This window comes from Perognathus longimembris, chromosome 14 (genome assembly GCF_023159225.1).
Source record: "Perognathus longimembris pacificus isolate PPM17 chromosome 14, ASM2315922v1, whole genome shotgun sequence".
NCBI classification, from domain to species: domain Eukaryota; kingdom Metazoa; phylum Chordata; class Mammalia; order Rodentia; family Heteromyidae; genus Perognathus; species Perognathus longimembris.
The window spans coordinates 28,100,865-28,124,079 of NC_063174.1; the positions used below are offsets into that span (position 1 = coordinate 28,100,865).

A 23,215-nucleotide genomic window follows, 5' to 3' on the forward strand; every position below is an offset into this window, starting at 1 on the left:
ACAAAATTTCATTCAGATTTTTTACACGTACTTTTTCTTAACATCTGTTTGAATGACCTATGTCAGCTTTTTCTAGCCTCACATTCCCATAAGCCATTTGAAGATTAGCATTTTCCAATCCTTGGTTATTGGGATGACAAGTCATGCTTGTCATACATATGTACCAGTTCCATTAGGTATATCTGTTTTTCATTTTCATCCAAGTATGTATTTATGATCTCTAAAGTACAGTCAATCACTATATTGCTTTTGAAAGTTATTTTTAGGGGACCATCTCTCAACTCAGCTACATGAGAAGTTGGGGTAGTAGGATTATTGCTTAAGGTTGCCTGGGCAAAAGTGTGAAACTCTATCTGAAAAATAAATACAGAAAAAAAAATACTGGAGAAGTGGCGCAAGTGGTCAGAGCTTATGCCTAGCAGAGTTCAAACTCCACCAAAAATATTTTTAAGGTTTATTGTTATTATGTTTTTGTCAGTCATGGGGCTTGAACTCAGGGCCTAGGTACTGTCTCTGAGATTTTTTTTTTCCTCAAGGTTAGCACTCTACCACTTCGAGCCACTTCCTTTTTGGCTTATTTCTCATAGTCACAAACACTATGAACTATAAGCAGGTAAAAATTGTTTTTATTTGATTGACTCCATACTAACTTCTGTAAATACTCTTAACAAGCCTGGAGTTATTTTGGTATTCCCTCCTCTCAACATACCATATAGCTTAAAGTAAAATGAATGGAAAAAATAGCTTGTTATTTATAAGATTTTTTTTCTTGAGGGTACTGGGGCTTGAATTCTTGGCCTTGCACTTGCTAGGCAGGTGGTCTACCACTTGAGTCATATCCCCAGTCCTTTTTTGCTTTTGTTGTTTTTCAGATAGGGTCTGAAATATATGTCTCATCTGTCCTGGACAGTGATCTTCTTATTCTTGTATTCCATGTAGCCAAGATGACAGGTCCACACCATCACACCTAACTTTTTTCATTTGATTGAGACAGGATCTTGTAAACATTTTGCCTAGGCTCACTCTCCTGGTTTGAATTGCTTGGATAACAGATATGGACTACCATGTCTAGCTTATTTGTAAGATTTTATAAAGAATCTAGCTGTAAGGTAGCTCCTTCTATAAAGAGGGTAATCCTAGGCAAGTGAAAGGAAATATTTGCTTCGTTTTAGGGCATTTCTACTAGAAAAAGTGAGTTCATAAGAGGTAGAAGGATTACAAGAACAGTTTTAATTTAAAGCAACATTTTATTTGCATATTATGTGGGAGTACCATTAATCCATTTCCTTCTTATTTCTACTCACAGGAAAAATTGATAGGCTGGTGGGATGAAACCTGGAGAATTCCCCTCTGCATACCCTTCTATTGTTTGTCCTATGGACACTTCCAGAAATCGTCTTAGAGAGAGACAGTGATGGTAGTTTGCTATCAACCCCTTTTGAACACATCAAGCACTTTGGACAGAGAGACAAATTGGATCACATGAAAACAATTTTAAGTGTTGAAAAGATCCGGAATAAGGAAAGCCCATACAACCTGTCAGGTTGTATGAGATAGATTTCTGTAAGGTTGTTTGCACTGACCTTGAACGTTTCTTCATTCAGTTATCACCGTCACTGTCATAATTGTCATCATCTTATTCATCTCTCCCATCATTTGCTGTATAATTTGGTGTTAAGAATGGCACATATTTATTTCCACAGTAATTTCACAGTTAGTGTTCTAAGGAGGACTGTAGTGGCAAGACTTACAGGGGAAAGTAGTTCCTATGCACCAACTACTGTGAGAACCTGGGGCAGGGGGCGTTGTTTGCACCTTCATATCAATCTTTGGTAGATTAAGCTCACAGTTGGGAAAGGGACTAACATTATGCAACATGACAAAACAGAATAGGAATTTTCAGTCTTGGTCATTCTTTTCTTCTCCCCTGGGCACAGATCATGCTTGAAGTATATCCCTCTCTGAACGTTTATTTCTGTTTTATTGTATTTGCTTTCTTTTGGGATTCTATTTTTTCCCATGTGAAGGCTAATTTGAAGCAATTATACCATGAAAAGAGTCTAAGCTTAAGATTTGCAAGACTTGGCCTTGAAGACTGAATTTCCCTCCCTTAAGAGCAATGTTGTATTGAACACATTATATAAGCTTTCTAGTCCTTCCTTTCCTATTTTGTGTATGAATTAAAGTGAGAATATGTGAGAAGCTGTGATTATTGTCCCAGGCACCATTGCATTTTAATGTGTAATTTAATTGGAAGGAGCGTTTATATGGGAATTTGAACTCTAGAAGGCTGATGAGGGAAACGGTACATGTGTTTAGGGGAGATGAGTATTGCAGGACTACCTGTATCCTTAGAATACATTGTGGTTGGAGATGCTCTGTGTTGTCTCTCTATATCTGCCTCATAATCTCATGTTAGGACAATGTACTCTTCTAACTTAGACTTTATAGGTCATCTAGGGACAGATGAGGTAACTGAGGTCTGAAGATGTAAATGGTCTTTACTGTGACTTTGTAGCTCACTAGCATCACAGACCCGGCAAGAGTCACTTGTCAGCATTTGCAATGCTGAAATTGGCAATTAAAGGCCAGGCTTGTTAACTATGTGTGTTTAGTCTAAAGGAGGCTTGTGAAATTTCACTCCTCCCAAGAGCTCCTACTGGAAGCTTCTAGATACCTATTGCTTGCTTTTTATTGTGACTCCTCTGAGTGGATTGATTTTTACAAGAGCTGGAAAAAAGGGAATTCTTTGGCCATGATATTCCTCTGCAAAGGCTGGTAGCACCAGGGCAAAGGTAGTATCTCTTGGTGCCCCCAAAGCCCAACCTGCCCAAGGTCTTTTCAGAAGCGTGGAGAGCTCATGAATGAATCCAGAGGATCTGAAGCTGGACACTGACTTAAACTTGAAGACTTTTATCTGAGACTCTTTTTTTAAAAAAATTCTTTTTCTTTTTTCTGTTTTTATTAACATATATGGATTTCACAAAAGGGTTTCATTGTCATAGTTTCCACTCATACACATAATCAACCTTACCTACTCCCTTTTTTGTCCAAGATTCTTAACCTTATTATGATGGAATACTTCAAGCACACAGTGAAGCATTAAACCAATGGAATCAACATGGCATACCTTTTAAAGTTTATATAACTAGCATTAGACTGTATGATTCCTAGACTTTGCTTATTTTGTTCAACATTATGTTTGGAAGATTTATCCAGGTAGTGCATAGTATTAAACTGTTATACTTTACATTGTGTGTTATCACCCTTTTTTATGGTTTACCTATACCTCTATCATCACACTGTATATCTATCTCTTTTCATCATTCACTTTCTGATCCAGCAAAACTTACACAGTGAACCATGGCTAGCAATGATAACAGAAAATCCAGGTTATGGCACAGAATAAATGTGAACATGCAGTGTTTTGAATGGTAATAATGTGGAGATTTATTCTGGATGTAGTGCAGGCTATGTCTGAACTTTATGTTAGAAATTTGTAACTGCATTGCTAAATGACAGCTCCTTTGTACAACTACTTAAACATAATAGTAATAAAAATAAAAAGTTACAAAAAAAGAAATTCATTTTTGCAATGCTAGATTTCATTTTTTTCAAAGCACATTTAAAACCAATCTTGAGTGATTTAAGGTTGTATTTTAAAGATATGTTTTATTTGCTAAAACAAACCACCAGTCTCATCTCTTTTTTTTCTTCTTTCTTTCAGTTTGTGATGAGGCCCATTGGACTGGAATTGTTGCCCAGAACCTTTGAGCCAGTATGTATTGACTATGGCTTATGTATGTGTGCTGGTCCTGGGGCTTGAACTCAGGCTCAGGAGCTGCTTTTGTGCTCAGGGCTAGTGTCCTACCATAGTGTCAGTTCTGGCTTTTTTTTTTTTGGCCAGTCCTGGGCCTTGGACTCAGGGCCTGAGCACTGTCCCTGGCTTCTTCCCGCTCAAGGCTAGCACTCTGCCACTTGAGCCACAGCGCCGCTTCTGGCCGTTTTCTGTATATGTGGTGCTGGGGAATCGAACCTAGGGCCTCGTGTATCCGAGGCAGGCACTCCTGCCACTAGGCTATATCCCCAGCCCCTGGTTCTGGCTTTTTGGTAGTAAATTGGTGGAGATAAGAGTCTCACGTACTTTCCTTCCTGGTCTGGCTTCAAACTGCCATCTTCAGACTTCAGCTTCCTGAGTAGCTAGGATGACCGGTGTGAGCTACCAGCTCCTGGTTTGGCTACACATTATTGAAAGCCAGTAAGATGGGGGTAGGGGAAGCTGTGCGAAGCTAGTCTGTTTACTTTAGGGAGAAATGTCAGGAAAGTATTCCCCTTCCCATGGCCCTAATAGCTTCTCTTTTTCTCTTTTGGGTCCACTCTGATGCCTGCTCTGAAATGTATGGCTTTAGGCTCCTGCTATGATGTTCCTTTCTTGCTCTCCTTTCCTGGAGCAATGAGCCCCACTGAAATTACTCCATCTGGCTAGGGGATGTTGGTGATTTACATTTAGCTATATTTAGCAAGGCTCGGATCTAGTCCCAGGGCTCTTTGGGGAGAGCTGTTTCCAAGAAGCCAAAGGGCCTGGGGATGCAGACAGCACAGCTGCATGGAAAAGCTGTTAAAAAAAAAGATTAAGCCCTTCCCACAGCTGAGTGTATTTTCCTAATGTAAATGTTTATCTCCTCTTTTTTTTTTTTAAACCTCAAGGAACCCCAGGAGAGGGCTTTGCCTCTGGAAACTTAACTAGGCATAGATTGGCATTAGGGCAGCTGACCCAAGAAGAAAAGCTTTGAGAGCTGAGAGAAGATCATATAAAGGTCAAGGAGGAGACAATGTGACAGTGAAACCAGATCCAGTCTCTACAACAGAGTTTTTGAGGACAAGATTAGTAAACTTTAAAAGCTTTGGAGGACTTGATAAGCCAAGAGGAAGAGTGGGAACATTTACTTAAGAGCTTACAGTGTCTGAAATCTTCTATCTGAGGCTGCTCCATTCCTCCACCTTCCTTCTCCTTGACCTTCATATGACCTTCTCTCAGCTCTCAAAGCTTTTCTTCTTGGGTCAGCTGCATTCCCAGCCTTAATGCCAACCTATGCCTAGTTAACACTCAATGAGGCATGAGGCCCCTAAAGAGGGTCAGCTGAGCAGCCCTTGTGTGCATCAAATACCTGGAGCCAGGAGATTCCACTTGTCTAGCCTAAAATATGGAACCCATTATCTCTGGTCTGTTGGAACGGGGGTGGTGGTAATAAGGACAAATGTTGGTTATGCTGCCCATGTCATGTATGGGAAGCCAAGAACAGTCTAGTATTTACATAGGCTTTATAAAGATATACACAGGGAAGTTTATTATACACAAAAATAATACTCATCAAATCCTGGGTTGTGAGAAGTAGAGACTAGTGGTCAATGGACATAAGGAGGCTCATTCCTTCTTTCACTGTTGGGGGAACTGGGGCCACACAAGTCCTGCCCTCACTAAGGTATAGTCTAGTGGGGCTCCATGGTTTTCTAGCCCCTGTTTAATTCTCTTTTATTATATATATATATGTATATGTATATATGTATATGTATATGTATATACATATATATATATATGTATATATATTCACTTTGCAGACCACACTTCTCCCTGGAAAGGAGTTCTCTTTGGAGCAATGGAACATCATTTTCATTGAGGACTTCTGAAATTTGGAGCTCAGGTTATAATGATCAAGCAAAAGCCTGTGAGAACTATCTAAGGTAACTGATGTTAACATTCCTGAATTAGCATGCAGTTGTTCTTCGGAAAAATGTAAATGCAAAGCAAAATCATACTCTTCTGACTCATATTAGCTGTTGTGGGCTTTAGTTGGGAAGCTGTTAGAAAAATAATGACTTTTCTTTGAAATTGCTTCAAGAAATGGCATTAACAACAAAATATTAATTTTAAAGTTGCTGTTTTTATTTCCTATTATTAGGGTAAGGGGAATAGTATCCAGTCTGGAGGTTGAAAACTCATCTATTATTATGATTTGTTTTCAGATATTTTTCTAATATTTTCTTTTCAGATTTCTTCCCTATTATTTCTGTACTAAGAGTGCGGTTAGGGGCTGGGGATATAGCCTAGTGGCAAGAGTGCCTGCCTCGGATACACGAGGCCCTAGGTTCCATTCCCCAGCACCACATATACAGAAAACGGCCAGAAGCGGCGCTGTGGCTCAAGTGGCAGAGTGCTAGCCTTGAGCAAAAAGAAGCCAGGGACAGTGCTCAGGCCCTGAGTCCAAGGCCCAGGACTGGCCAAAAAAAAAAAAAAAAAAAAAAAAAAAAAAAAAAAAAAAAAGAGTGCGGTTAGATACCAATAGTTTATTCTATAGATAGTTATCATTGAAAAGTATTATCTGCTTGCTGAGTGATTATTACCAGTTTAAACTATTTGAGTATGCTATTTTGTTTCTTTTGGTGGTATTGGGGTTTGAACTCAGGGCTTCATGCTTGTTAGGACATTTGCACTATGCCTCCAACCCTTCATTGACTTTTTTTTGGCCAGTCCTGGGGCTTGAACGCAGGGCCTGAGCATTGTCCTTGGCTTCTTTTTACTCAAGGCTAGCACTCTGCCAACTTGAGCCACAGCACCCCTTCTGGCTTTTTGTATATATGTGGTGCTGAGGAATTGAACCTAGGCCACTAGGCCATATTCCTGGGCCCTCATTTACTATTTTTAATGGATGACTTTCTTAGTGATGCCATAGGTACTTTAATAGCTCTTTAGTTGGAGCTAGATAGTTGGACATTTGAAATCAATTTAATATAGCCCCAGTATTACTAATTTACATACTATTTATATAGGGCTCGATCTGTTTCATTTATTTTTTATAACTCATTTAATTCTCAGAATCATTCTTGGAGGAATGTGTTATTTTTACAATTGTGCAGGTGAGGAGGCTATGGTAGAAGGTTAAGTACCAGTATGTTTAAAAGAACCACCTTTAACTCTGACACCTCCACAATTCTTTCTTTCATTCTCAAACCTCCACTAAATGCTGAACCCATCTCCAAGACAGCCTTTTGTTGTGCAAACTCACATTGATTTTTCAATCTCTGGATGACACAGTTGATAATGACTTTGGTCACCAACTGGTGGTGACTCTTTTTACCAGACTTTGCAATGGGAAATCAGAAGCTCCAGGTAAAAACCCCAGCACTCATTTCACCTCATTTCAGCACTAATTTCTGTTGCTTTTCAACTAAATTTCTCTAATGATAAGCTCCTAATGAGCTGCTCTTTGCCACTGAAAACTTGCTTTTGTTTTGCTGTATATTTTTGTGTTGGTTCCATGGGAGGTCATTTAGCGCATGAAAATAGCACTTATCCCGGTGGGAGGGTTTGCAGACTGGCCTATTTCATCTAGTTAGGCTTTTGGCAGGAAGTGATGGATGTGTGGGAGGGTCTCAGAGGTCAAAAGTTCTACTTCCTTGCTGCTCAAAGTGTGGTCCACAGCCCAGAAGCATGGGTAACATTAAGAGCTTGTTAGAAATGCAGATGCCCTGGCTTTACCCTCATTCAGAATGCTCATTACAGGCAGAGCAGCAGTGCTTTTTTGTTGTTGTTGTTTTTATATCCCAGAGAATGGAATCTATTAGGTTAAATTTAGGATTTTTTTCCCTTCTTCACTACTGTTTTGCAACCAAATCTCCATCCTAAGCATCTAGAACAGATCTTGGCATTGGTAATTTCTCTCATTAGTATGCATTTCTGTAAGTCTTCAACATGAAAATGGATTTGCCCCTTTGGGTTTTACACCTGTTCTTGTTTTGTGAAGCGTAATGTCTCTAGGCAACTTGCATTAAAAAGAAAATTCTGAAATGCTGCTCTGTTTCACAATGTGACACTATTTCTCTGAGGTTTTTCAAGAAATATTATCCTTGTTTTCCCAATCTTCATATTGGTTGAAAAGAATTTGTTTTCTTTTCATAAGCAGACTATGATACAAATGTTTTTTGATGTGAGATTAGAACCAACATGGCTGAGCCAAATGATTTTGCTTTGAAGTCCTGTAAATGCAGCTTGATTTTGACAAGATGTATTTTTATCTAAACAAACCAATGGTTAATAATGTTCATGGGAACATTCTACTGTTGTGATATGTTGGGAGTAGCACTTTACTTAGCAAACTACTTATTTATTTCAAGTGCAAAGGCGTGCATTACATCTTTACTCATATTTTAAAGTTCCCAGGGTTGGAATAGGATTCTGTAGGTTTGCTTTTAAATTCACTTTTCATCTTAAAAAGAAAATGGTCAGGCTGGGAATGTGGCCCAGTGGTAGAGTGCTTGCCCTGGGTTCCATTCCTCAATACCTCATATACAGAAAAGGCCAGAAGTGGTGCTGTGGCTCAAGTGGTAGAGTGCTAGCCTTGAGCACAAAGAAACTAGGGGCAGTGCTCAGGCCCCAAGTTCAAGCCCAGGACTGGCAACAAAAAAAAAGAAAGAAAGAAAGAAGGAAAGAAAATGGAGCTACTTGCAAATTGGTTTTGTTTTGGATTCTGAGTTTCATTTAGAACAAAACCAAGCAGTGGGTAGAATTTCTGGAGGATATTCAAAATGGCTTTTGGAATGCTGCTGTGATTTTTTCAATGTGGGTATTTATTAAGCATCTACTGTGTACACCATCTTGAGTTCTCAAATTTCTGGAGAGCATATGCCATAGATGTTCTGGAACTGTCTTAATATCACTTTTCCCCCCAGGTCAAACCATGTGTCTCTGTGTTTGGTCCAACACGTATGTTCACAACAGGGAAAGCAGAGAAAGCAGAAAGTGGAGGCACTGGCCCTCAGTAAGGAATGAGCCCGCCTTTGTTTGTCTTAGTCAGGGCCTTCACTTTTCCTGAGGAGCACAGGAAATGGGTCAGAGCACACATCAGACCTAAAGAAGACTGTGCATATGGGAGGGTTTTAAAGGAACTTTCTCCCCCCCTTCTTCTGCCACTTCCATTATCTCAGCCCACTCTAGCAGAACTGAGTTTTCTGCAAAGCCCACTCCAGAAGAACTGAGTTTTCTGAAATTTCCTCTGGCATTTGGATTTTGCAAATTTTTGCAAACAAATTATGTAGCCAATGAATCTGGCATCAGGCAATAACAGGCAGACCATAAAATACTTTCATGGGTTTCTATACAGGCCTAACAGTTCAAACTTGCTCGATTTTATAGCCAATTTAGGTTAACTAGCACAAGGAGTTTAAGGATAGTGTGGTTACTCTAAATGTAAAGAAAATAGCAAACATCTTTAAAAACAATGGATTCTCAACGTTTTCCCCATCATTACCCTTCAAATACTCCTCTCTTCTTGAAAAAAAGAACACAAAACTCCAAAACAATCCCTTGTCATGGTTACAACTATTGGTAAGGTCCATTGTGAATTTATTTTCACCTTTATTTATGCACTGTAGTCTCTGGTGGCGATGTTAATGTGCAAAATGATGAGGCAGTTCATTTCCATTTAGAGTCTGAGACATCCAGTGTTCTTCATCTCTACTTTCCTCTATCTGTACACTTCCAAGGCAGCCTACATAATAGGCATGTGCCGACTCCTTTCTGGTGCTTGAAAGTTTAGACACTGTCCTTTTCATTTTGAGTGGTTATAATTTCTTCATTTCTACTTTTTCTTTCTTTCTTTTTTTGTTTTTGGTGCTAGTCCTGGGGTTTGAGTTCAGGGCTTGAGTTTTGTCACTGAGCTTTTTTTGCTCAAGACTAGTGTTGTCTCATTTGAGCCACAACTCCATTCCCAGCTTTTGCTGGCTTTGAACCACAATCCTCATATCTCAGCCTCCTAAGTAGCTAGTGTTACAGGTGTGAACCACCAGTGCCTATTTGTACTTTTCACTAAGTGATTTTACCATTTATATTTCTGCCTCAGAGTTGGAGGTATATAACCATAGCTTTTGCAGGAGAAAATTCACTGTGCTGTGGAGGAAGGCTCATAAATGCCCTAAGAAGCCAGATATCTCTTGGTTGGGTTGTGGCCTCCTTTCTCCCTTAATCCATGATGTTGAGTGAATCAGTTTATCTCTGAGTTCCAGTTTCCTCATCTGTAAAATGGGCACAATAATATAGATCTCGTGAGTTATGTACATTAAATCAACATTTATCAGTATAGCACGTAAGGAAGGAAGAAAGTTCACATAGGATTCTTCCTTTTCCCTTTATGAAAACATTTATGATTTTTATAAGGTACACCATGGGTACAATTCCTGCCTAAGAGTAGATGTGCCTATCCTAAAGGAGGCCTGTGAATGGAAAATCTCACATCATCCATTCACTTATTTGCTAATTCATTCAGTATATATTACACTTCAGGCACCAGGACTATAAAACAAATAAGATACTTTTTTCCTGAGGGACTCTTCATGGACTCCTCTCAATGTTTATAAAAATTGCTTTCTTTTACATAGACCCCCTTTTATGATCTCATTTTTGTGACTTGCTGCTTGGGGTTTGCTGTTTGCTTTCATTCTGAGGCCTTTGGCCAACTTCACTGATCAGAAAAGAACTTTAAAAATACCAACAAAAAGTAATTGGGTTCTCTTTATTTAAATGAATTCAAATTCATATGGATGGTCATTGTTTATCATGTTCAAAACAACTATTTTTTGTGAGAATTAAAATCTGTATATTTTAGGGCATGATACAAAAGCCTTCTCATCTGTTTACTATTTAATGATTCCTCTAGCTATATTTTTGCTTGGTATTAAATTGACCAATATGGCTGGGCACACAGTAAACATTTAACATGAACCTGAGACACTTAGACTTCTTAGGGGGCAGAGAATAAGATTTGTCATCTCTGGGTAAATGGAATTGTTATTGTTGTTGTTGTCATAGGTGCTTCCTACTGTGATTTTGGGAGGAAGTGGAACAGGCGCTCACAGACACACATGGGTTATGCGCTTACCTGGGCTGTTGGTGCTAGTCATGGTTGGTGTGAAGCTGGGCTTGTTCCCTCTGTAAAACAAACATTGTAGCAGCACTGAGCTCCCTGGCACTTGGTGAGGAAGACCAGTGGAACTGCCTGGTTCCTGTGAAAACGGTTGTTATTCTCATTAGGGCAGGTGTGGGGATCCAGGAGGCTGGAATTTGGGGATGAGTGGCTTTGCCTCTGGAGATTAACATTCTCATCACATAAATCAAATGGACAGTATTTGAGGGTTTATGGCCTTCCATTTTCCTAGGGGCTCTGCCTCCTCCAGCTGCAGTTCTTAACCCACAGGGCTCCTAGAGGGGTTCTCCAAGCGCCCTCTGTTAACAGACTAAAGGACTAGCCAGAGGGAGGAGGCAGCCGTTTCCTAGGGAGGCTGCAGTCCCTGTGCCCCACCCCCACATGTCATTTTGTTTCAGTTCAGGGATGAGGTAGGCATGCAGACCTGCAGATGGGAGTGGTTTCATCCTAGCTGGGTCAGAGGTTAATAGAGATAAGTAGTGTCTTCTTTCCAGTGGGCCTCTGGGAAGCCCAGCATGTTGTTGGAGTTGAGTCAGGATCTTAAAGATTCCACAGACTGATATGTCGGGGAGAGAGAGTGAAGCCCTGGGAGAGGGAGAAAGCTGCAACCAGTCAGGCTGGGGTGAGGGGGCAGCAAGAGGGCCATGTCAGGCATTGAATGAATGGCTCCAGGTGAGACAGGGTAATAGCCCACTGGGCAGATTAGAAGTTTGGGATCAGTGTGCTTCAAATTGGCAGCTTCTGCACAGATCTGCTTTGACATGAAGGCATATCCTCTCGTGTGTGCAGTGCCACACAGGAGGAATTCCTGCACAGGCTGCCATGATGTTAGTGTGTGCTTCTGCCCTCCCCTCCCCCTGCCATCCCTAACCTCCTTCCCTGGAGCCACATCCTGGTGACCCATGCTAAACTCTGATTCTTGCCACTGTGTTCTGATGGAGAAAGCATGTCAGTGGAGCTCTCAGGGTTCAGACCTGGAGCTTCCCATTGGGGTTACAGTCATCTCAAATGGTTACTTGATGGCTAAAGGAGGGGAAAGAACATTTCTAAACACCCAGACAACTCTTCCTCCTTCAGGAAGGCTTCCCCATTGGCTATGTCACATAAGACAAATTCTTTCTCTGTATTCCTAGAGTGTTCAGTGGCATTTCCTTTCTGTGACCTTAACCTTTGACTTCTCTGCAGGCCAAATTCCATGTCATCTTCACATGACATCCTAAAAGGACTGAACCAACATCCTCTTCCCCTCTCCTCTACTCCTTTTCTCCTCCTTCTCCTCCCCTCCTCCCCTCCTCCCCTCCTCCCCTCCTCCCCTCTTCTCCTCCTTCCCCTCCTCTCCTCTCCTCTCCTCCTCTCCTCTCCTCTCCTCTCCTCTCCTCTCCTCTCCTCTCCTCTCCTCTCCTCTCCTCTCCTCTCCTCTCCTCTCCTCTCCCTCTCCCCTCCCCTCCCCTCCCCTCCCCCTCCCCTCCCTCTCCCTTTTCCTTTCCTTTCCTTCCTTTCCCTTCTCTTTCCTTCATCTCTCCCCTTTCCTCCCTCTCTTCCTCCCTCTTTGCTTCCCTCCCTCTCTCCCTCCCTTCCTGCAGTGTCTCTTTCTGTTCTTTCTCTCAGGCAGTCACATGTCAGGTACTCTTCAGGAACTGGGACAACTGTGAATAGAACAGGCCTAGTCCTGACCTGTGGTGTTGATCTTCTACTGGGCACATTTACTCATTCAGCATCTTACTGGTCCATAATCTCTAGGAAACAGGAGTCACAAAGGGACATTCTTTGTGTCTCTTATAACCATTTGTGTCTTTGCTTGCAAAGGGAACAAATGCTTGTTGAATAAATGTATGCTTCTTGGTATATATGTAGAGGCCACCAAATCAGAAGCTCCTAGGACCAGTAAAAGAATAAAATAGATGAATGCATGGCAGACATTAGAGAGTAGAGGTGACTTTGGCAAACTGGAGTATGTAATCAGTGGAGAGGTTGAGGTCAAAGAACCAGCTTTTAGTCTTATTTATTTGTTGAATGGTCTTTCCATGTTCAATCAGATTTATCTCTTCTTTAATCTTTGTGATCTCTCTCCTCCTAGTCATTTTGGATTAGATCATTTCTTGTTTCTCCAGTTGTTTTAGTTTTATCGTGAGGTTATTTACCTGCTCTGCTTCCATTCTTTTAATGTGAGTGCTGAAGGCAATGGTCTTGCCCCTCAGTACTGCTTTAGCTGTATCCCATAGGTTCCTTTGTGATGTATTTTCATTGTCATTGTGGCTTATGAATTCATTAATTTCATCTTTAATTTGGTCTGTGGCCCAAGTATTAGATAACAGTGAGGGGTTTAGCTTCCAAGAATGTGTATAGCTTCTGTGGTAACCGTTGTTATTGAGGGTTACCTTTATTCCACTGTGGTCCAATATAATACATGGGATTTGCTGAGGTTCTTTGTGTGGGCTATGACATGGTCTGTTTTGGAGTACGATCCATGGGCTGCTGAGAAGAAGGTATATTGGGTCTCTTTAGGGTGGAAGATTCTGTATAGATCTGTCAGATCCATTTGGGATATGGTGTTACTTAGGTCCTCAGCTCCCTTGCCAATCCTCTGGGTGTTGGATCTGTCTCTTGGAGAGAGTGGGGTATTAAAGTCACCCACTATGATTGTGTTTGGGTCTATCTTGTTCTGTAGTTCTGTGAGAATTTGCTTGACATATGTAGGGCCTCTTTTGTTCGGTGAGTATAAATTTATCACCGTGATGTCTTGATTTTGGATTTTTTCCTTGTATTAAAATGTAGTGGCCTTCTTTGTCTTTTTGAGTTGATTTTAATGAAAAGTCCAGCTTGTCTGAGATCAGGATGGCTATTCCTGCCGTTTTGGTAGGTGCATTTGCTTGGAAGATCTTGCTCCATCCATTCATTCGAAGCCTGTTTTTATCCCTTGCTGGAAGATGGGTCTCTTGTAGATAGACAAAAGATGGCCACTTTTTGTTTGCAGATCCACTCTGCCAGTCTGCTCCTCTTTGTTGGAGAGTTTATACCGCTTATATTCAAAGAGATCAAGGATAAGAGTGTTTTTTTCCCCTTCCATTTTCCTGTTAGGCTGTTTTTCCTGTTTTTTTTTTTTTTTTCTTTTCTTGTCTTTAGTGAGCTGTTCTTTCTCTTGGGTTCTGGTTATTGTAGTTTCTTTCTGTTTCTGTCTGTGTGTCCTGTACGATTTCTGTTGGGTGGGGTTCCCCTCTTAGAATCCCCTCTTAGAATTCACTGTAGGGCTGGTTTTTTATTCACATACTCCTTTAGATCCTCTTTGCTATGGAAAGATCTGATTTTTCCCTCGAATATGAACTCTAGCTTCACTGGATATTTTATTCTGGGTTGGCAGTTGTTGGCCTGTAGGACTTGGATGGTGTTCTTCCATTCTCTTCGCGCGTGGTAGGTTTGTGTGGAGAAGTCTGCTGTTATTCGGATCCTTTTCCCATTGTAATAAATTTCTTTCTTCACTTTGGCTGCATTCAAAATTTGCTCTTTATTCTTGAGATCTGTAGTCTTGATTATTATGTGCCTGGGTGAGGATGTTCTAGGGTCTGGTCTGCCAGGCGTCCTATAGGCTTTGGTTACCTGGGTGAGGTCCCTTGTGAGATTGGGGAAGTTTTCTGCAATCACTTTATTGAAAATATGTTGAAGCCCTCTGCTCTGGTATTCGGCTCCTTCTTCTATTCCAATTATGAGCAGATTATATCTCTTGTCTTTGTCCACTTGCTCCTGGATTAGTCTGCCCTGGAGCTTTACCGTTTCTTGGAGTGTGGTAATTTTCTGGTTCTTGTTGGCTGCATCATCGTCCAAGAGAGAGATTCTGGCTTCCATATAGTCAATTCTTTGTGCTGTGGATTCAAGTGTGGAGTTTCTGGATGTTAGGGAGCTGTTTATGGTTGCCAGATCAGCTCTGATCGTGGAAATTTCTTCCTTTAAAGAGTTGTATTTTAAATCTAATTTTTCGTGCATTTCTCTTCTCAGGATGTTAAGGTCTTCTTTAACAGAGGTTTGCACTGTATCCATTTTTGCTTCCATTTTTTTCTTGGTTTCCTGAAGGTCCTTCAATACTTCCATTCTAAACTCCTGGAATTGTTTTGTGATTTCGTTCCTGAGGCTTTCCATCATTTCTGCTATCATAGCCTCAGGTGTTTTTTTGTTCTCCATCTCCTCTTCGGTCGTATTGCTTTTTGGAGCTGGCGAATTGGCTTGCCCTTCATGTAGTTTGCAATATTTCTTTGTGATTTACACATCTGGGGATCTGTAGGTGGTTTCCTTGGGTTGGCTTTGTGCTGGTTCCCGCTGGTCTGTCAGTGGGAGACTTGTTCGTGTCCTGGCTCTGGGTTTGAGTTTGGCTGTTGAACCTTACTGCCCGATGGGTGAGCGTGACGGTCACGGTTGTTGCTGGGGTGGTCACCCTCATTGCACTTGGAGGTGGGTAGGTTCTGTGTCTTTCTCTGCAGGATAGTGAACTGCCGCTGTCTTGTGCTGACCCTAGTGTGCCCCTGGTGGGGGTTTGCGGGTTGCTGATTCAGCGTGGCATGGAGGCTTTTCTCTTCTTTGGTTCTTTTTTCCAGAGGAGCTCACCTCTCAGATTAAGATTTGCCGCTGAGAGGCGGTTCGCCCACCTGTGTGGGTTGCTCTGGGGACGGTGTTGTTGAGGGGCGGCCCACCCAACTGTGCGAGATGCACATAGCAGAGTGGGTGCTGTCGCAGGGGGGCCCTGACCACCTGTGCAGAGTGCACCCACCGGAGCGGGTGCTGCCACTGGGGTGCCCTGCCCACCTGTGTGAAGTGCGCCTACCAGTGTGGGCGCTGTCGCTGGGGGGCCCTGCCCACCTGTGCAAAGTGCGCCCACCAAAGTGGGCACCGCAGCTCGGGGCCCCGCCCACCTATGAGAAGCTCCTGTGGAGGTTTGGGCAGGAGGTCCTCTTGCTGGAGGTCCTCTTGCCCCGAGCTACTGGAGGGCGCTTGTGCCCTCTCTCGAGTCCGCTGTGGGGGGTGGTATGTGGAAGCCCCAGCTGGGCCAAGTGTCCGGCATGGGTTGGTGCCCACAAACTCCGCACCTCAGCTGTGAGTGGGGTGTTTGTTTGGGCCCAGTGAGCCTGTGACTGCTGTTCAAAAAGTCCGCGAGGACCAGGCGCCTCAGGTGGGGCTTCCAATGCCCACCGGTCCCCGGGCCCCTGTTGGGGAGGGGGCAGGGCCGGTGCAGCCCGGCTCAGGCTCCTCTGCTGCCTTGGCACTGCTCCGCCCTCGCTAGCTCCCTCATCCTCCCAGAGTCTACAGGGACCCCTCACTGCCTAACTTGTGGCTGGCTCCTTTGTTCCCTTGGGTTTGGGAGTGGGAGGGAGGCAGCGCTAGCCTCCTTGCAGGCCTTGGGTCTCTGCTAGAGCTGGTCTCCCATGGGGGGGGGGGTAATGGGGAACTTACTGGTCCCAGATTGTGTGAGGGTCCCGCACCGCCGCGAGCTCCTCGGGGCTGTGGTGCTGGGGTGAGGTGATCAGTCATTTGGTGGTGGCGGCCCCGGCTCTCCCGGTCTGCACCGCCCAGTTCCCCAGCTGCCTATGTCCGATCCCGGCCATTTGGTCCTGCAGCTCCAGTGTCTCTGTTGGTCTGCACTCAGTTCTGGGGTCCATGGAGCTCCTGCCATCTGGACTCTGCGCTCCTGGTGTGACTTTTCGGCAGTTGGTTTGCTGGCGCCAGGTCCCCTTTCCCAGCCTGGCCCTGTTCGGGCCAGGGTCGGCAGGTGGGGGAGGGGTACCCTGGAGATTTTCCGGCTCCATGCAGGCTACAGGCTCTTCTTTTTTTGTTCTTTTTCATTTCCTGAGTTCCTCTGTTGCTTCTGGTTGTTGGGTTTGCTGGATTCTTTTTTTTTTTTTAAGTTTTTATTTTCAAACTGATGTACAGAGAGGTTACAGTTTCATACGTTAGGCATTGGACACATTTCTTGTACTGTTTGTTACCTTGTCCCTCATACCTTTGCTGGATTCTTAATGGGGTGTTGGGTGCTGGAATTCCCAGCTCACTATTCAGTTGGAGTGAGTTCGGGTGCCTCCCTACTGTGGCGGCGCCATCTTCCTTTCTCCTGATATACTTCTAAGAAAAGACACTCCCCACAGATTAAGGAAACAGGACCTTTGTTCCATGAGTATTCTGGGTATTCTCTAAAGCCTGCCACATTGTTGTTGTCAGGGTTTCTGCCCGGAAAGCCCTCACTAGGTTTGGATTTACTCTGTTAGTCTTTAAGGGGGTTACAAACAATATAGGTGGAGGACAAAATGGAAGACTACCCTTCCATTTTTTTTTTGTCCTGAGATCCAATGTTCTTTCCTCTCAGTAAAGCCTAGAAACAATATCTTTGGAGCTGAGGACTGAGAGGGATGGGCAAGGTGAGTGGCTGACATAATCAAAATCCAACCAGTTGCATGGAAAATGACTAGCCCCAGGGCTGTCTGGGACTTCTTTGGGGGCATCTCCTCAGGAGGGCATGCACAGCCTGGCTTATTGATTCTCCATCCCTGGGAGTTCCCATGGCTGCAATCCACTGGGAGGAGGAACTGTAGGCAGTGGGCTGGGAGAGGCTCCTGGGTCTCCTGGTGGTGACTTCCTCCTATGAATCAGCCTCAATCAGCTGTGTCCACTAGCACCACAGGATAGAAAAACAGACCCTCTTGCTAGACAGCAACCCAGGCTCCACAAACAGTGTGGGATCATAGGGCAGGGGGCTTAGCTCAGGCATTAGCCAAGCAAGCCTGGAAGCCCCCCATGCGCATCCAGATCCTCTTGTTTATTTTCCAGTGGCATTACCTGTCTGTACCAAATGAAGGAGGGGCCTCACCAGGTCCCCTTCTGCTCTGCATGTGGAAGTCACTTACTGCTCACTACCAGAAAACCCTGCTGAGCTGCAGACTAATTTATTTATTTTATAAGTTGTACATAGGCTGTCTGCTAGGTCTAAGACCCCAGGCTAACAGGGATATCAACAACTGGATTTCATTTGGTCCAACAAATGTATCTAATTGAGCAAGAAAGGGAACCCTACAGCACTGATATTTTCCCAGCCCTACCCCTGCCCCAACTCTACCACCCCCACCCCCACCTGCCCTGCCTGCTAGGGGCTCCGCTCTCCAACCAGCACAGCATGATGGCAGATGATTCACCCAAGGACCCTGCTTGTGGCATCTGTGAGTTTTGAACTCTTCCTCCCTTGGACCTGACTTGCTGTCTTCCCAAGTAACTTTTCCAACATTTTACCATAAAAATTTCAAAGCATATGTTAAAGTGGATAGAATTAAAAACAGTGAACACCTGTAATGCCACTAGAAAATTCTACCATCCTTATATTTGGTTTATAGCCAATCTCTCTTCCTCTCTCTCTCTCTCTTTCTTTTTTTGACACATTTTAAAGTAAACTGCAGATCTTGGAATACGTTTTCCCTCAAGAGTTCACTAGGCACACTTGGAAACTTGCTTGTGGTTTTGCTTTTGGGGTAAAACTTTCATTTGAGGATTAATGGAAAGGGGGGAGGCTGTTTGTGGAAAGGAACCAGTTGGAGAACAGAAGGAGAGGACAATAAGGGGTAGGTACAACTGAGCTACATTATATACATGTATTAAAATAGCATAATGAAGCCCGTTAAACACTGTAAAAGAAATAGGAGGAGAGGTCAGAGTGAGGATAAGAAAGTAATAGAGGGGCGTAAATATGACCAAATTACATTTATATATGTATGGAAAACAACAATGAAAGTCAGTTCTATAATTAATATACACCCAGAAAAGAGAAAAATTTAATATGAAAATTGGAAAAATCTTCCCAACCTCTCCAAAAGTGGAATAATCTTCTCACCCCCAAAAGCTTACATATGAGGAGATGGATTTCTTCAGTTCATGTTCCCTGAGTTGACAAATGCAAACATCTGTGTAAAATAAACTTTATAAGATATCAAACAAGGCTGGGGATACAGCCTAGTGGCAAGAGTGCTTGCCTTGTATATATGAAGCCCTGTGTTCAATTCCCCAGCCCCACATATACAGAAAATGGCCAAAAAGTGGCACTGTGGCTCAAGTGGCAGAGTGCTAGCCTTGATCAAAAAGAAGCCAGGGACAGTGCTCAGCCCCTGAGTCCAATGCCCATGACTGGCCAAAATAAAAAAAAAAAAGATATCAGACACTGCCATCACCTAGAAAGTCCTTCATTTCCCTGCCTAGTCAACAGCTATCAATAGCCATTTGTATTCCATCCAAAGCAACTACTATTGAGGATATTTTCTACCATGCATCAGGTTTGCCTGCTCTAAAATCTCATGTAAATAATTTATTATGTTGTGTTTGGGTAAGGCTTATTTTATTTAGTAATGTCTCTGGGGTTATCCATACTGCTCTATCAATAGTTAGATTGGAATCTCACCCCAGTAAGAATGTCATATATCAAGAGAACTAACAATAACAATTGTTAGAGGGGATGTGGCCAAAAGGGAACCCTACTTCATTGTTGGTGGGAATGTAAACTCGTTCAGCCACTCTGGAAAGCAGTATGGAGATTCCTCAGAAGGCTAAATATACAACTCTCCTATGACCCAGCAGCCCCACTTTTGGGTATCTATCCAAAAGACCACAACCAAATTCACAGTAAAGCCACCAGCACAACAATGTTCATCACAGCGCAATTTGTCATAGCTAGGATCTAGAACCAACCCAGATGCCCCTCAGTAGACGAATGGATCAGTAAAGTGTGGTACATATACACAATGGAATTTTATGCTTCTATCAGAAAGAATGACATTGCCCCATTTGTAAGGAAATGGAAGGACTTGGAAAAAATTATACTAAGTGAAGTGAGCCAGATCCAAAGAAACATGGACTTTATGGTCTCCCTTATTGGGAATAATTAGTACAGGTTTAGGCAAGTCACAGCAGAGCATCACAAGAGCCCAATAGCTATACCCTTATGAACACATAAGATGATGCTAAGTGAAATGAACTCCATGTTATGGAAACGGTTGTTATATCACAGTTGTAACTACTTTCAACGTCCCATGTGTATCTGTAGCTTCTGTTATTGATGATGTTCTTGTATCACCTTCCTGTGGTTGTATCTACACTATCTCTGTAATCTTATCTGAGTATATTGGAAACCGTGTATACTGGTATTAGAACTAGGAAATTGAAAGGGAATACCAAAATTGAGAGACACAGGGTAAAAAAAGACAAACAACTACAAAAGCAATACTTGCAAAACTGTTTGGTGTAAATGAACTGAACACCTCATGGGGGAAAAGGGAAAGGGGGAGGAGAGAAGGGGGTATGGGGGACGAGGTAACAAACAGTACAAGAAATGTATCCAGTGCCTAATGTATGAAAATGTAACCTCTCTGTACATCAGTTTGATAATAAAAATTTGAAAAAAAACAGTTGGATTGGATCTATTGTCTAGTAGTACTCTGTTGTTTGGACGTGCCACAGTATTTTTATTTATTCCTGCAGTTTTGGACTTGTGCTGCTTCCACTTGTTGGCTATTATTAAAAAAAAAAAAAAGTTGCCACGGATATTTTTGTTCAAGTCATGTGGTAGACATCTGTTTTCATTTTTTTCTTGTGTAAAATTTCTAAAATTAGAATTGCTAACTTACAAAGTATATATAGACTTAATTTTCATTTTATAAGAAAATGGTTAGTATTTTCTTTCCAAAGTGTATTTTTTTTTGAAAATTTTTTTTTAAATTGTCAAACTGATATACAGATCAGTTACAGTTTCATACTTTAGGCATTGGATACATTTCTTGTACTGTTTGTTACTGAAGTGCCAGACTTTGAAGTCAGGCCCCACTTTACCACGCGAACCCCACTTTACCACGTGAACCTGAGATAAGCAGGCCCTGTGAACAATCCCAGGACAAGCTTATTAGGGCCCAGCCAGTCGAGAACTCTAATGACTGGGAATGCTTAACTCTAACTGCCCCTAGAATGCCTCGAGCCCTGAGCCAATCAGATTTGTACCGTAATCTTACTTGCTTAAACACCTGATTGCTGTAACTTTGTCTTCTGCCTTTATAAGCTCTGTGTAATCGCAGCTGGAGGCTGCCTCCTAACCTCCCCTCTGTCGGTGGGTAGGACAAGGCCTGGGTCGTGGCGCTGCTTGAATAAAGTCTTGCCTTGCTATTGCATTTCAGAATGTCTGAGCCTCGGTGGTCTTCTTGGTGGTGGTCTCGTGACTTGGCACAACATTACCTCCTCCCTCATTCCTCCCTCCCCCCTCCCCCTTTCTCTTTCCCCCCATGAGTTGTTCAGTAGATTTACACTAAACAGTTTTGCAAGTATTACTTTTGTAATCATTTGTCTTTTTTACCCCGTGTCTCTCGATTTTGGTATTCCCTGAGTACATTTCCAATGTACTCAGATAAGATACAGAGATAGTGCAGGTACAACCACAGAAAGGGGATACAAGAGGATCATCAACAATAGAAGCTACGGTTTCACATCTCATGTTGAAAGTAAATACAACAGTGATGTAATAGTCATTTCTATAACATGTAGTTCATTTCACTTAGCATCATCTTTTTTGTTCATAAGGGTATAGCTGTTGGGCTCTTGTGATCCTCTGCTGTGACTTGCCTAAACCTGTGCTAATTATTCCCTATAAGGGAGACCATAGAGTCCATGTTTCTTTGGGTCTGGCTCACTTCACTTAGTATAATTTTTTCCAAGTCCTTCCATTTCCTTACAAATAGGGCAATGTCATTCTTTCTGATAGAGGCCTAAAATTCCATTGTGTATATGTACCACATTTTCCCGATCCATTCGTCTAGTGAGGGGCATCTGGGTTGGTTCCAAATTCTAGCTATGACAAATTGTGCTGCGATGAACATTGTTGTGCTGGTGGCTTTAGTGTGTTCTTGTTTGTGGTCTTTTGGGTAGATGCCCAAAAGTTGGGCTGCAGGGTCATAGGGGAGCTCTATACTTAGCCTTTTGAGGAATCTCCATACCGCTTTCCAGAGTGGCTGAACCAGTTTACATTCCCACCAACAATGAAGTAGGGTTCCCTTTTGGCCACATCCCCTCCAACATTTGTCATTATTAGTTTTCTTGACATAGGACATTCTTACTGGGGTGAGATGGAATCTCAATGTTGTTTTGATTTGCATTTCTTTTATGGCCAGTGATGTAGAGCACTTTTTAATATGTCTCTTGGCCATTCTCATTTCCTCATGAGAGAAGTCTCTTTTTAAGTCTTTAGCCCACTTTTTGATGGGGCTGTTGGTTCTTTGCGGTTTTGTTTTGGAAGAATGTAATCTTTTTAGTTCTGCATATATTTTAGATATGAGTCCTTTGTATGTTGTATGGGCGCTAAAGATCTTTTCGCAATCTGGGGCTTTCTGTTTATCTAGTGAGCTATGTCCTTTGCCCTGCAGAAGCTCTGCAGTTTGATGCAGTCCCATTTGTCCATCCTTTCTTTGATTTGTCACATTTCTGGGTCTTTGTTACGGAAGTTGCGTCCTGTGCCAAGGAGCCCAAGTGTTTCTCCTACTCCTTCCTTTAGTGTTTTCAGGGTTTCTGCTTTGATTTCGAGGTCTTTAATCCATTTGGAATTGATTTTGGTGCAGGGTGATATATAAGGATCTAGTTTTAGTTTGTTGCATGTGTTGAACCAGTTTTGCCAGCACCATTTGTTAAAGAGGCTGTCTTTTTTCCATCCTATTTTTTTAAGCTCTTTTATCAAAGATTAAGTAGGTATGGTTCTGTGGGTTCATTTCTGGGTCTTCAATTCTGTTTCCTTGGTCTTCATGCCTGTTCTCGTGCCAATACCAAGCTGTTTTTATTACTATAGCTTTATAATACAGCTTGACGTTGGGTATTGTAATTCTTCTCGCACTCTTCTTTCTGCTCAGGATTGTTTTTGCTATTCTGGGTCTTTTATTGTTCTGTATAAATTTCTAGATTGCTTCCTCTAATTCATTAAAAATTGTGTTGGGATATTAATGAGTATTGCATTGAATTTGTAGATAGCCTTTGGCAATATTGCCATTTTGATTGTATTAATCCTCCTAATCCAGGAGCATGGGAGGTTTTTCCATTTCCTTAGTTCTGCCTTAATTTCGTTTTTCATGTTTTTAATGTTCTCATCATAAAGGTCTTTCACTTCTTTGGTTAAGGTTATTCCAAGGTATTTTATTTTTTTTTTGAGGCTATTTCAAAAGGAGTTGCTTTCCTGCTTTCCAAAGTGTTTTTAAATT

At 42.3% G+C, this 23,215-nt stretch overlaps 1 long non-coding RNA gene across 1 annotated transcript in view; it reads left to right on the plus strand.

Annotated features, from left to right (window-relative positions):
- The first annotated feature begins 3,720 nt into the window (after positions 1-3,720).
- Positions 3,721-23,215, plus strand: part of LOC125363132 — a 72,404-nt gene continuing 52,909 nt past the window's right edge. The window contains exons 1-2 of the long non-coding RNA XR_007213175.1: positions 3,721-3,778; positions 5,620-5,742. This is a non-coding gene — a long non-coding RNA (uncharacterized LOC125363132). The remainder of the gene's footprint in view (positions 3,779-5,619; positions 5,743-23,215) is intronic.